This window comes from Furipterus horrens, unplaced genomic scaffold, assembly GCF_987537825.1.
Source record: "Furipterus horrens unplaced genomic scaffold, mFurHor1.1.pri manual_scaffold_5, whole genome shotgun sequence".
NCBI lineage: Eukaryota > Metazoa > Chordata > Mammalia > Chiroptera > Furipteridae > Furipterus > Furipterus horrens.
The window spans coordinates 77,161,707-77,176,072 of NW_028327175.1; positions in this window are offsets into that span (position 1 = coordinate 77,161,707).

A 14,366-nucleotide genomic window follows, 5' to 3' on the forward strand; every position below is an offset into this window, starting at 1 on the left:
CTGAGCATTTTTGAAATATTATTAACCATTTGTAATTTCCTTCTCTAAAAAGCCTCTTCTTCTTATTGTTCTATTTTTACCCTTTTGGTCCTTTTACATTGTTTACTAGGAGCATTTCAGCTCTGATGGATTGTTAACTCTTTCTCTTTTATATGTGTTGCAAATATTTCCCACAGTCCTCATTTGACTTTTAAATTTGTTCATGTAAGCTGATTTTGCCAACTGGAAGTTTTGACTTCTTAATCACTCCAATCTGTCAACCTTTTTCTTTAGGGTTTCAGGGCCTCCTGTTAGCCTTAGAAGGTTCTCCCCACTCCAGGCTTGTGAAAATATGGAGAGTGTGCCAACTTAGAGCACGAGATGATCAAATTCAAAGAGGCAACGCAATTGGTAGGATGCCAAGGAAAGGCGCCCTGAGCCCTGAGAGGAATCTGCCTGGCCCACATTTCCCCTCCACTGTACTTTTCCAGCCTGTGGCTGTTTGTTATGCTGTAGGCAGCCCTGACTTTCCACTAAGTCCGCCACCTTTCTCTCTCATGCCCGCGCGGAGAGCTGTCTGGTTTTCTGTCTGTGCTTTTGTTTCCGCAGACTGTTCTCAGCAATAAATGGGGCTGCTTTTACTTCTAGGTCTCCCATCGTGGGACTGAATGCGACGTTAGGATATTTTCATCTTTCTGTCCTCTTACTGCTCTGCCCCCTCCCCTTCCCCCCAGTACTTCCTGCAGGGAGCAAGCAAGGCAGCCAGAAGCAGACATTTGACACATCTGCCCTGGGTTGGCTCAATCCCAATGGGAAAGTTTGCTGTTGCAAGCTTTTAAAAGTCACTTGCATTTCCCTGACTTACAATCATACAGGCTTCCTGGAGTTCCTTCTAATTCAGTAAGGACAAAGAAAGCACGCTGAGTTGGCTGCTGCCTGGGTCCTGGGGGAACCAGCCTCAGGCCAGCAGATGACCTAAGAGCCATTGTGTTGGACCCCTTTCTTGGCGCAGCTGCCCCTTCCTGTCACCCCAGCTGCCCTTTCTCTCCTGCCGTGGGCACTCTACCTGCTCTCGGGTTTCTCTCCCTCGTGGTGTCAAACACAAGCCAACGTTAAGGATCATCTTAGGAGGATTTTTACCCATCACAGTCTCCAACATCAGTTATGTCCATTTCTTAAGCACACTTTCTGCAGAAATGCAGTACGCCTTCCATGTAAATGCAGCTCCCAGACACTCCCCGGCCACCCCCCACAGCCACGTTGCGGTCTGCCCTGCCCAAGTCCCTCCTGTGTGAACGTCTTGGAGCCCACCCCTCTCCCTAACTTCTCCACGGAAGCCCCAGGGCTAGGTCTGCAGGTTTCTCTTGGGGGGGCGGGGGGTGGGGGGCAGAGTGCGGATTGGTCTGAACTCCCACCACCCGGGAAAGCGCCTCAGAACTTCTGCCCTGGAGGAAGGTGTTTCCCGCTGCGTCCTTGCCGTGAACACAGCGGCGCAAGAGATTGTGGGCACTTTCAACGTTTCCTTTTGCCTCGGTTATCCATATTTTCTGATTTCTTTCTCCTGTAATACTAAATAGTGCTTCTATTTTTTAAAAAAATAAGGCTTGAGTTTAAATTTTAAAAAATGTGAACTTTGAGGAAGCTCTCACAACTCCTAGGAAGAGTTTAAAAGATAACCGTGTGTATAGTTAAAGGAGTTAATAGGTCGCCAGCTGTCAGTTGTTATAATGATGAGTATTGTGACTGCTATTATCATTCTGAAGAAGGAACATGTTCAGGGCGAAAGTAAAGTCAGTGCTGAGTGAGGAGCAGACAGCTGATTCTAGAGTTCCATGGTGCTTCCCCTGGACCATGGAGTCTGCTCCAATTAATCACATTTCTGTTTAGGAGCCATAGGAGGTTTTCTATTAGTGAGGGTCCTGCCACATGAAGGATGCTGACATCTTGACGTTTCTTTGTGTGGCTTTGGTCATGGGCAAATAATTCAGGGCGGGGTGGGGGGGCGTGGGTCTTTATCAGCATTAAATACTGAAGGGATACTAAAAAGATTGAGAAAGTACTGGGGAAAGACCAAAAAGGACTGACTTCCTAGCTGATTCCGAAGCAAATAAAGATCATTGGTCTAGTAACTCCTGAGAGGTGTGCTTACCCTACATACTTTTCTGAGATAATCTTTATTTTAAATATTTTGTTCCTTTACTTCTACAATCAAGGGTTCTGGTGTGTGCATTAGAAAATGCGACCACCTTATGTCTCCCTAAGCACAGGAAAATCTCTAAATGATGCATGATTCCCTCTGTTCAACATGTTTGTAAATCTCAGATGCCCAAATATTATGACGTTTCCCTTCACCGAGGGGAGTAGAGAGCAGCAGCTCAGTGGCACAAAAGTTGTTGAAAACGAATTTCGAGCAGAGGGTGCCATTGCCTCTGTGGCTCTGTGCCTAAGCTCAACAGAGGGCTTTTGCTGTTTGGGGTGCCAGGAACCCCACTAGGGATCCAAGTTTTCAAGGCTAATAAAAATGATTTAGATGTGAAGTTTGAAAGGGCTGTGTGGCATAAAGCCTTCCCTGTATGAAATCCTGGCACAGCCATGCAGAGAAATGTGAGTGGGCAGGGATGATGGGGATGTGGGAAGGCACAGTGCCATCCTTGGCAGAGGGGGCACTAAAGAAGGAGTTAGAAAGTATAACTCCCTTTTTTGTCTTAACTCTATTAAGTTAATCTCTTTTTAAGGAAAAAAATATCCAAATAAAAAACTTGGCAGTTCATTCAATAAAAGCATGTTCTATGTCTAAGTAGGAAGATTCACTTTTTAAAATGCAAGATTTAAGAGTACAGGGTAAATGAGACAACACAATTACTGGAGCAAATGGCTGCTGGTCACCTAGGTAATGAAATAAACTTGAACCTTGGGAGAAAAATAGGTGGTCTGTGATCTAATCATGCCTTGTCTTCATGAAACATCAGGGAAACCTAAATAATTCCAGAGGCAACATTCGAGAGCATGTATTCATTGGCCATGCCATTAATATAAATACTCATCAGCCACTGAGGAGCCTAGAACCTTCCAACACAGTAAAAGCAAAACAATAGGCTGTTCTGAATTAATTTTTGCTCTTAATCCTGATCCTTCAACCCCCTACCAAGATGGACAAACCCATTTCAATCCCTCACACTTTAATGAGCTCAGCCTATCAGTCTGAGATCTTGACCTAACTGTTCTTCTCATGTTTAAGGACATCTTCAGGTTTCCTTCTGTGGAAGGAACACATGGAAGCTCTGGAGGAGCATGGCTGTGTGGCCACTCTTACTGACCACCAGGCTTATTTCTAAGATGAAAGCAACAATTAAAACACTTGCTATATTTTTCCTGATGACAATATTAATGATCTTTTCAAAATTAAGACAATAATGATCTGAACTGATTCACGCATTTGGGGACTTGTTGCATTTTCATAAAAGCCTGCTGTGACACATTCAGGATACTGACAGGAAGAACCTTGATTGTGTATAAGTTTACTCCTGCAACAATATAACGTGAGCACCTGATAGCTCAGAGCAAAACATTCTCTATTTTAAGGAACACTCAGAAGAGGAGTTCATACTTGGAGTTCAGCTCATAATTTCCTATTACTAAAGGTACTCTTTCTAGATTTTATTAAAATCTAAGATTTATGAAGTGCCTTATTATGCATTATACCTCTAGTTTTGAGGTAATTGTATTCCTTCTTAGTTGTGGAGGGAGACGCCGCATGTCTGTCTATGCCTCCATCTTGGCCAGAAGTCCTCCTAGTGAATATTTTAATTGAATTATTATATTCTTCAATTCCTGAAGTTCTGTTTTTTAAGATACTTTCATTTTGTTCATGCATCATTTTCCTGATTTTCCTTAGTTGTCTGTTTTCTCTCGAAGTTCATTGAACTTATTTAAGATGGTCGTTTTTATTTTTGTCTCATAATTATTAGGTCTTCATTTCTTTAAGGTTGTTTCTGTGCTGGCTTAGGGGAGGGGCTCTCATGGGTGAAATAATTTTTTTAACCATTTTAATGTAGCTGGTTTTGGCTTTGCACTTTCCTGGGATATTATGACTTTTTAACTGGTTTCTGGAGTTCTCTTAAAGCGTTTTTAGATAGTATATTGTTAAGTTCGTGTCTCTGTGGAAGAACAAAGTGTGGGGCTTCCTATTTTTCTAAAGGATTGGGCTGGCCTGGCAGAGGGGTGTTCTAGAGGGAACAGGCTATGAGGCAGAAGCCTGGCATTCTTCCAAAGTTGTGTAGTTTTTGTATTTTATGCTGTTTTAGTTTGTAACTAGCCCTATAGAAATAAGGTGATTAAAACAGGGGGAAATGATAGCAGGGCCCAGGTGTTAGAGTTTAGCCTTAATTGATAGGCTTAAGTAATTGAAGCTGTGACTGGATAGACTTTCTTTATCACCAAACCTTTGCTTCTGGAATTTTGCCTAGAGGGTGGCGGCAGGCAGCAGGACCCCAAATTGCTTTTCGGTAGCATAACTACTATTGAATCAAGATTAAAGCATTTCCATCTCCCTAAAAATTATCCTGTGTCTTGTTGTATCATCCTTTCCTCTAGCCCCATAGCCCAAGGCAACCAGTGATCTACTTTCTGTCTCTATAATTTTGCATTTTCTAGAACTTCATGTAGACTTTTATGCTTTGCTTCTTTCACTTAGCGTAATGCTTTTTGAGATTCATTTGTGTTGTTTTGTGTATCAGTATTTTGATCTTTTTTATTGCTGTGGATGTCTGTGACGCGATATTCTAGCGTCCGCATCGTTTAGAGCTGCGACTCAGAACATGGCGCGTTCCTAGAAGCCGCTTTCGGCATCAGTGGGCGGCGGCGCGTGGACTTGCAAGCGTGGGGTGCGGGACCAACCGACGCCACTTCGTGTTGGACAGTGGAAGCTGGAGAGCCGGGCTATTCGGACTGAGCCAATTGGTTTCCATGGATCTCAATAGTGCCAGCACTGTTGTTCTTCAAGTCTTAACTCAGGCCACCAGTCAGGGTACTGCTGTGTTAAAGCCAGCTGAGGAGCAGTTGAAACAGTGGGAAACACAGCCAGGTTTTTATTCAGTGTTGCTGCCTGTAAATGCTGCCCTCAAGACTGTAAAGGAGGAAAGAGGAAGGACATCTCTAAAATCGGAGAAGGAAAACTCTGACTCCAAAAAACCTCTGCTGCCTTGCGGCATACCTCTTCAGGGGAAAGGCTAAGGGAGTAAACCCCGACAGAAAATCCGGAGCCGGAGTCCCTAAGGCGGTTTGACATTGTAGTCAACACCGGCAACTCCTGCGGCGCACCTGAAGCCAAGCTGTATTGACTTTGTCTTTCCCTTGGACCCTTCAGCTGCGAAGAGAGGGGGGGTCTGCTGCATGGGCAACAGCAGACCCTCCATATCACCCTGCCCAGGCTCTGTAGCTTCAGTTTCACTTGAGAGGACACTCCAGCGTCATCGCAAGATGTCGACTCAACACGGGAGGAGACAGATACCGGTTATAAGCTCATCCGATTGGCGAAGGAAACGAGCGCCAGGGGTCTCCTCTGACAGTGGGAGAGGTCATCGCACCTCACTGGACAGCTACCGTCTCGCCATGGCTCGCCTGCCCCACTGGGTGCGTGGGGATCAGAGAGGCGCCTCTCGAAAAGTGGGCCACAAAACACCCGCACCAGTTAACTCCAAGCAAACAACAAGAAAGAAGCCTCCGGCTCTTCGCCTCGCTAGCTGGAACATCAGGACCATGTGCCCCGGACTTACTGCAGACCTTCCGTGGATCAAGGGTGCCAGGAAAACCGCTGTCATCGATAGGGAACTGGCACGACTAAACATCGACATTGCGGCTCTACAGGAGACCCGGTTGGCTGACAACGGAACTATCAGAGAAACCAACTACACCTTCTACTGGCAAGGGAAGTCTCCGGACCAACCAAGACAGCACGGTGTTGGGTTCGCTGTGAAGAACACGCTTGTTAACTCCATAGAGCCACCCACAGGAGGCACAGAGAAATTACTTACCCTCCGATTGTCAACAACTTTCGGCCCAGTCAGCATTCTTAGCGCGTATGCCCCAACCCTCTGCGCCACCACCGAAGAGAAAGAACAGTTCTACCATGCACTGGACGAAGCGTTACCCAAGATTCCCAGAAGTAACGCTCTCTATCTCCTTGGAGACTTCAACGCAAGAGTAGGAGCTGACCACATGGCCTGGCCCACCTGCCTTGGAAACTTTGGGAGAGGAAAGATCAATGAGAATGGTCAGCGACTGCTTGAGCTTTTGTGTCACCACGGCCTGTGCGTGACAAACACATTCTTCAAGTGCAAAGAGATCCACCAGGTGTCGTGGAGGCACCCCCGCTCCCGCCACTGGCACCAGCTTGACCTCGTCATCACCAGAAGAATGGATATTGGCAGCACCCTCCTCACCCGCAGCTACCACAGTGCAGACTGCGACACGGACCATGCCCTCGTGGTAAGCAAGGTGCGCATAATGCCGAAGAGGTTGCACCACTCCAAGATGAAGGGTCGCCCACGCATCAACACCAGTTGTGCCAGCAACCCAGTTAAGACCCAGCAATTCATCAACAGGATGGAAGATGCACTCGGCGAGGGAATGGCGGCAGATGACATTATCGAATCCAATTGGCCACGTCTCCGCGACGCCATATACAACTCCGCCATTATTGCTTACGGGAAGAAAGAGCGGAAGAACGCTGACTGGTACGAGGCTCACTGGGAAGAAATGGAACCCGTGATCGAGGCTAAGAGGAAGGCCCTACTGGCTTACAAGGCCACGCCCACTCCCAGTACACTTCAAGCTCTACGGGCTGCCAGGAACAAAGTCCAGAAGACCGCCCGCCACTGTGCCAACACCTATTGGCTAAACCTGTGCAGAAGCATTCAGGAAGCCGCCGATATAGGCAATGCACGAGGAATGTATGAGGGTATCAAGAAGGCAACAGGCCCAATCCCCTCCAAGATCGCCCCCCTTAAGTCCAAGACAGGTGAGGTCATCACTGACCAGGAACAGCAAATGCGGCGGTGGACCGAGCACTACCTCGAGCTGTATGCAACGAAGAACACCGTAACAGACACTGCTCTTAAAGCCATCCCAGACCTACCAGTCATGGAGGAGCTAGACACCCCACCTACTGTGGCAGAGCTCGGCAAAGCCATCGACCGCCTTGCTTGCGGGAAAGCACCAGGAAGCGACGGAATCCCTCCAGAAATCCTAAAGAGCGGGAAACCAGTCCTGCTACAGCCGCTCCACCATCTACTCTGTCGCTGCTGGAAGGAGGGTTACATCCCCCAGGATATGAGAGACGCCAACATTATCACCATGTACAAGAACAAAGGAGACCGCAGCGACTGCAACAACTACCGGGGCATCTCTCTCCTCAGCGTCGTCGGCAAAGTATTCGCCCAGGTCGCTCTTGCCCGCCTGCAGACCCTTGCTTCCCGCGTCTACCCAGAGTCCCAGTGTGGCTTCAGAGCTGGCCGATCAACAGTGGACATGATCTTCTCCCTACGCCAGCTGCAGGAGAAGTGTCACGAGCAGCATAAACCACTCTACCTCGCCTTTATTGACCTCACGAAGGCGTTTGATCTGGTCAGTCGAAGCGGACTCTTCAGCTTGCTATGGAAGATTGGCTGTCCACCACATCTGCTTGCTGTGGTCATGTCCTTTCACGACAACATGCACAGCACGGTGTCCTACAACGGCGCAACCTCTGAGGCCTTCCCAGTCAGCAGCGGAGTAAAGCAGGGCTGCGTCCTCGCGCCTACGCTGTTCGGAATCTTCTTCTCCATGCTCCTCCAATACGCCTTTAAGGACTGCAGCGAGGGTGTCTTCATTCACACCAGATCCGATGGCAAGCTCTACAACCTGGCCCGTCTACGAGCCAAGACCAAAGTCAAAGAGGTGCTCATCCGTGAGATGCTCTTCGCCGACGACGCAGCTTTGACATCACACTCCGAAGAGGGACTCCAGCAGCTAGTCACTTGCCTTTCCCACGCATGCAAGGAGTTCGGACTAGCCATCAGCCTGACGAAGACGAATGTTATGGCTCAAGGCACGGGGACTCCCCCATGCATCACCATCGACGGATACACCCTGGAGGTTGTCAACGACTTCACTTACCTCGGGTCCACCATCTCGAGCTCTCTGTCAGTCGACTTGGAGGTCAACCGGAGAATCGCCAGGGCAGCCACAGTTATGGCCAGACTGAACCGGCGAGCGTGGAACAATTCCAGCCTCACTGAGAAAACCAGACTGCGCATCTACCAAGCCTGCGTACTCAGCACTCTCCTCTATGGCAGCGAGACGTGGACCACCTACGCAAGGCACGAAAGGAAACTCAACAGCTTCCACATGAGGTGCCTGCGACGCGTCCTGCATGTCGCCTGGCAGGATAAGGTCCCCAACACCGAGGTGCTGAAGCGAGCCAATATGAGCAGTTTGCATGCAGTTCTTAGCGAGAGACGCCTCAGGTGGCTCGGCCATGTCAAAAGAATGGATGCAGGCCATATCCCCAAAGTCCTCCTCTACGGTGAGCTAGCAGAAGGCAAGAGGATGACAGGGCGCCCAAAACTGCGGTTCAAAGACATCTGCAAAAAGGACATGACACAATGCTCCATCAATCTCAACACATGGGAAGTTCAAGCAGACGACCGCCTAGCCTGGAGGCTCGCGGTCAGGCAAGGTACGTCACGGGCAGAGGCTGCGCGCAACGAGAAGGCGGCCCAGAAAAGATCGAGGCGGAAGCAGCGTCAGCAGCAGCAACAACAGCCATCTGCCTTCACCTGTACCAAGTGCGGCAGGGATTGTCACTCCCGAATCGGACTGCACAGCCATTCTCGGCGGTGCAGATAGACTCTCAGGAAGCTACGCCATCGTCTCTCGAGACGGACGGCTGCCGACGACGACGACGTATTATGCATTAAGCATTATATACACATTTTATCGTTCCTTTCTCACAAAAATCCTATGAGGTCAGTTTTCTTTTCTTTTTTTTTTTTTAAGATTTTATTTGTTTATTTTTAGAGAGAAGGGAAGGGAGGAAGAAAGAGAGGGAGAGAAACATCACTGTGTGGTTGCCTCCTACACAGCCCCAAGTGGGGACTTGGCCCTGCAACCCAGGCATGTGCCCTGACTGGGAATCAAACTGATGACCCTTTGGTTCACAGGCCAGCGCTCAATTTGCTGAGCCCCACCAGCCAGGGCAGGTCAGTTTTCTTATCCTCATATTGTGGATGAGAAACTGAGGCATAGAGAGGTTAAGTAGCTTTTCCAAAGTCACACTAATAAATGGCAACACTGGGACTCAGTTGAAGATATATCATGCAGCAAAGTCTGGGCTCCATGAGACTCTTTTTGGTGGTCTAGTTGCAAAGAACTTTCTCATTGATAACCTCAGGTAAACTTTAAAACAGCCCTGTACATTAAATATTACTATCCTCATCTTAGATACAAAACTAATAAGGTTAAAACAAACTTAGGTTCATTAGCTTTTTAAGTAAGTCATCTAAAAATGCCAAACTATCATACAAACCATTAGACACTCTTAATATGATGCTCTTCACATGATATATTTTAAATATTCACCACCTAAGAAAATGTTAATGTTCAATTTTAACATAAAATGTCACCAAGTCCCCTTCTGGATAGGGTTGCCAAGCTTAACAAATAAAAATACAGAATTTCAGATAAACAGCAAATTATTTGCATAGGTATACTTATTCTCTAAAAGAATTCATTGTTTATCTGAAATTCAAATTTCACTAGGCATCCTAAATTTTATCTGGCAACTCTACTTCTGAAAGATATATTTAGCATGCAATAAATAATGAAATGCTAAGCCAATTGGAAAGGATTATAAAACTATGCCTTTATCATCAGCTAAGTTTGTACTAAAGCACGCATCTGTGGATAAGGCCTACTAGATGCTACGCAGCTACGTGGTCTGGTTTCTGCCCTCCAGGAGTTTACAGCACCAAAGAGTCATTATTCATGTAAAAATAGTGATAAGTTGATTCTTTTATATGTGTTTAGTTCTTGCTACTAAAAATTACAGAGAAGGAAAACTCTGACTCCAAAAAACCTCCGCTGCCTTGCGGCATACCTCTTCAGGGGAAAGGCTAAGGGAGTAAACCCCGACAGAAAATCCGGAGCCGGAGTCCCTAAGGCGGTTTGACGTTGTAGTCAACACTGGCAACTCCTGCGGCGCACCTGAAGCCAAGCTGTATTGACTCTGTCTTTCCCTTGGACCCTTCAGCTGCGAAGAGAGGGGGGGGTCTGCTGCATGGGCAACAGCAGACCCTCCATATCACCCTGCCCAGGCTCTGTAGCTTCAGCTTCACTGGAGAGGACACTCCAGCGTCATCACAAGATGTCGATGCAACACGGGAGGAGACAGATACCGTGTCACTCCCGAGTTGGACTGCACAGCCATTCTTGGCGGTGCAGATAGACTCTTAAGAAGCTACACCATCGTCTCTGGAGACGGATGGCTGCCGACAACTAAAAATTAAAAATAGGAATTGCCATTTGTATAGTGTTTGATATTTTGTGCTAATTTAAGATTTTAAAAAATCTTATGAGGGCTGTGGGTATTCTCATATCACAGATGGAAAAATAAAAGCTCAAAAATGACTTGTCAAAGGAAACAATGAGCTGCACTGGGATTCGGGTCCCCTGATTCAAGACCCATTTGTCTTTCCTCCATACTCTATCTACAGTACCACACTTCTCAAAGCTACAGGCCAGACACAGAGGGGGAGCACAGGGAAGGGGCAGCAAATATAAATGAATGCCCTGCCTTTCTGGCCCCAGATGACAGCAGAGGGTAATGATTCTCTAAGGAAGTATCTACAGACTGACCTCAAGTCCCTAGGACTCTGTTAATGGAGCAGCCAAGATTGGCTCAGGTGAACAACATGGAAGTCAAGTTAATAAAAATAATCCAAAAAAGCTAAGGTCCATTAAGAGGTGATCTGGCCTCCATCTAGGTCAGATTTTTCTAAGTGATATGATGATTAATTTCATGTGTCACCTTAACTGGGCCACAGGGTTCTCAGATATTGGTAAACATCATTCTGGGTGACTGAGTACAGCAGATTGCCCTCCCTAATGTGGGTGGACCTCATCCAATCAGATGAAGTCCTGACTAGAACAAAAGGCTAACACTCCCCTAAATAAGAGGGAATTCCTCCTGTCTTTGAGTAGAAAAAAGCACTGTTATAATAGACATATCATCTTCGAGGGAAAGTTTGGAGGAGTATTGAGGGCCTTCATTTCACTGCCCAGAGTACCTCTCCAATCTTTCTTCCCACTTCTCTTTGACACATACTGTACACTCTTGTCATTCCTGGTTTTCTACCAGCCCGTCTGAGTTTTCCCGAGTCCACGCACTCACCATTCCTCCTCTTCTGTAGGAAACACTCGTATTCTGAACCACTAGTTCTCAAACAACAGTGCGCATCTGAATTACCTGGTGGCTTTGTTAAAGCTCTGCAGGTCTCTGATGCAGTAGGTCTGGCACAGAGATGAGAATTTGCATTTCTAACACATTCCCAGTGACACTGACCTGGGAACCACACTTGGGTAACTACTGCCTGGCAGTGCTTCTCAAGCTTTGCTGAGTCTCCACTCACCTAAGGACCTCACTAAAGGCAGAGCCTGATTCAGTAGGTCTGGGGGTGGATCCAAAGGTTCTGTTTCTCTAACAAGCTGTCAGGGCCCCATTTTGAGCAGCATGATTGTACGACTCAGCTCAGAATACCCCTAATTATTTTTTTCAGAGAAAGAGAACCCCCCTCTCTTTTCTACATCAATGGTTCCCAAAGTTGTCTGCTTACTGGAATTACCTAGGGAGTTTCACAATCTTCTGCTGCCTGTGTCCCTTCTCTGAGATTGTGGTTGATCTCAATTATGGGCTGGGCTTTGGGAGTTTTAGAAGACTCCCCAGGTGACTCTAATATGTAAAAATTTAGGAACTGCTGCTTTAAACACTCAGAGTAGTGCCAGGGCCTCCATTACATATTTTCATTATAGCTGCTGTCAGTTTGGTACCTTATTTTGTCTTTGCTTTTTTCTGATCTACTCTACCAACTCATTAACTCCACAAATGTAGGAATGGAGTCTTTGTTTCCCTCACAGTGTGTTACACACACTAGTGCTGAATAAGTGTTTGTTAAATAAATTAAAAAATGACAAAAATAAACATGAAGATGTAAAAGACATTACCCAGGTTATCAGCCTCCAGTAGAGTAGGGTCTCCTCAAAAGCCATTTACCTAAAATAATCTGTCTCCTAATAAACTTCTGAGAACTATTGCTCTTTACATGTTCAAGTTTCTGACCCTTTTGCCCTATGAATTCCATGAAGGAATTTTTCTGGTACAGGTTTCATTTCACGCAATTGACTTTTTACTTGCTATGATGGGCTTACTAAGGAATCAAGCTCTGCCCCAGGATCCAGTGACACATGTCTGTCAGCTCCTGGGATCTCCCAAAAGCACCCCAGGCTTTTGCACTGACCTCTTCTACAGGGGAGCTCCATCTGGCTTCAATCTACATAGGGCCTGGAGCATTAGAGAGTGGCCTTTTACCTCCTGGCTGAGAGATCTATCTAGGGGACAAATATTGACCCTTCCAGACCTCCCAGCAGCTCAAGTGTAGCAAAATCAGCCAAGGGCAGCTGAGGTGCAGATCTTGAGATCCTAAGTCTCATAATGGAGTGATCACTCCTATGGGTTTTTGACAATAAGCATAATTTCTTAAAGTCCACTAGCTTCCTAGTCACACCTGGAAAAAGCAAATGTTCTTCACACTGCATTTATTCTCAGAGAACAAGCAAGTATTATAGTTCCTCTCTATGCTTGTGGCTACTACATAAGTTTCCAGGTTCTCAGGCTGCTTCCTGATGTTAGAATAGATTTGTGTGAACTCTTGACATTACACTTAACCCCCCAAACAATGCTGAAGCCCTGTAGCAGTGTGTAAGTTAGGAGAATTTAGCTGCTCAGGACAGAAAACCAAATACCCACCAGCTTAAATAAGTAGAATTTATCTTCTTTTTTTTCTTTATCTAACAAGACTTTTGGCTAATACTGCAACTCAAAATCCCATTAGAAGCAAGGGTCCGTCTAGTTCCTGCTGTCCTGTCTTTAATGAGACATTATTACTTCATGGTTGCAAGATGACTATGGCATCCATGGGTTTCATGGCATAAATTCTAGGCATAAAAAATAAGGAGAAGTCCCTGGCTGCTGTGGCTCAGTGGATTGAGCATTGACCTGTAAGCCAAGTGTCGCTGGTTCAATTCCCAGTCAGGACACATGACTCGGTTGCACATCAGGTCCCCAGTTGGGGGTGCATGTGAGAGGCAACCACACAGTGATGCTTCTCTCCCTTTCTCCTTTCCCCTCTCTCTAAAAATAAATAAATAAACAAACAAATAAATAAATTATATTTAAAAACTAAGGAAAAGAGAAGCATCATCTTTTCCAGGATTTCTAAGAAACTGAGGGGATGGCATAAGGTTACCATTAACCACAAGAAAGTCGGGAAAGGAGTATCATCAGTTGGTCATGGAGCCAACTTATCCATTAGGTACGTACATAGAGCCTGCCATACTTTTAGGAACCTACAAAAATGTCTTAATTTTACTTTCTTTTAAACTTGGAAGAAAAAATATATAATAAATATGAATGTATAATAATAAGTTCCGCCTAGGTTGTATTTGTCTTCAGAGTAATACAGTTGTAAAACATACATCTATTTTTATTTTCTAAATGAGAAGGGACACACAAATGCAAAAGCAGCTGAGGATGATGAAAGTTAGAATGCAGCCCTGATTGAAATGGTCCCACTGACTCCCAGCTGGAATGATGCCACCCAAGCCCTCCTCTGTCTTTGTTCCCTCACCATGAAAGCAAGTGTCAGAGGATTATGAACATTAAACAAACTAGTACACATAAGTAATGGCAATCATAGTGTTGTGCCCACCAGGTAGATATCACCCACTAGAAGTATCCACTAGTGTCTATTGGTTTTTCTAAATGGTATATGTGAAAAAAAGTTTTCTGAAATAAGGTGCTATTGTACATTGTTAAATTTTTTGACATTATTTTCCAACCCAAGAAATCTTAGTAGCTTCAACCTTTGGCTGCTTATGGTTTGTCATTACCTAATCTGCAAATTCTCTTCCTCAATTTTTTTGCCAGTAAGTTGGGTATTACTTAGATCAGTGACTGCCATGAGGTATGTGCTTTCCAATTACCTGACTACAACTGATCTGCACAGCCTGTGCTCTTGGTCCTTCCCTGAAAGACCATCTAAGAGGGAATCAGACTGATTACTATATTTCATTTG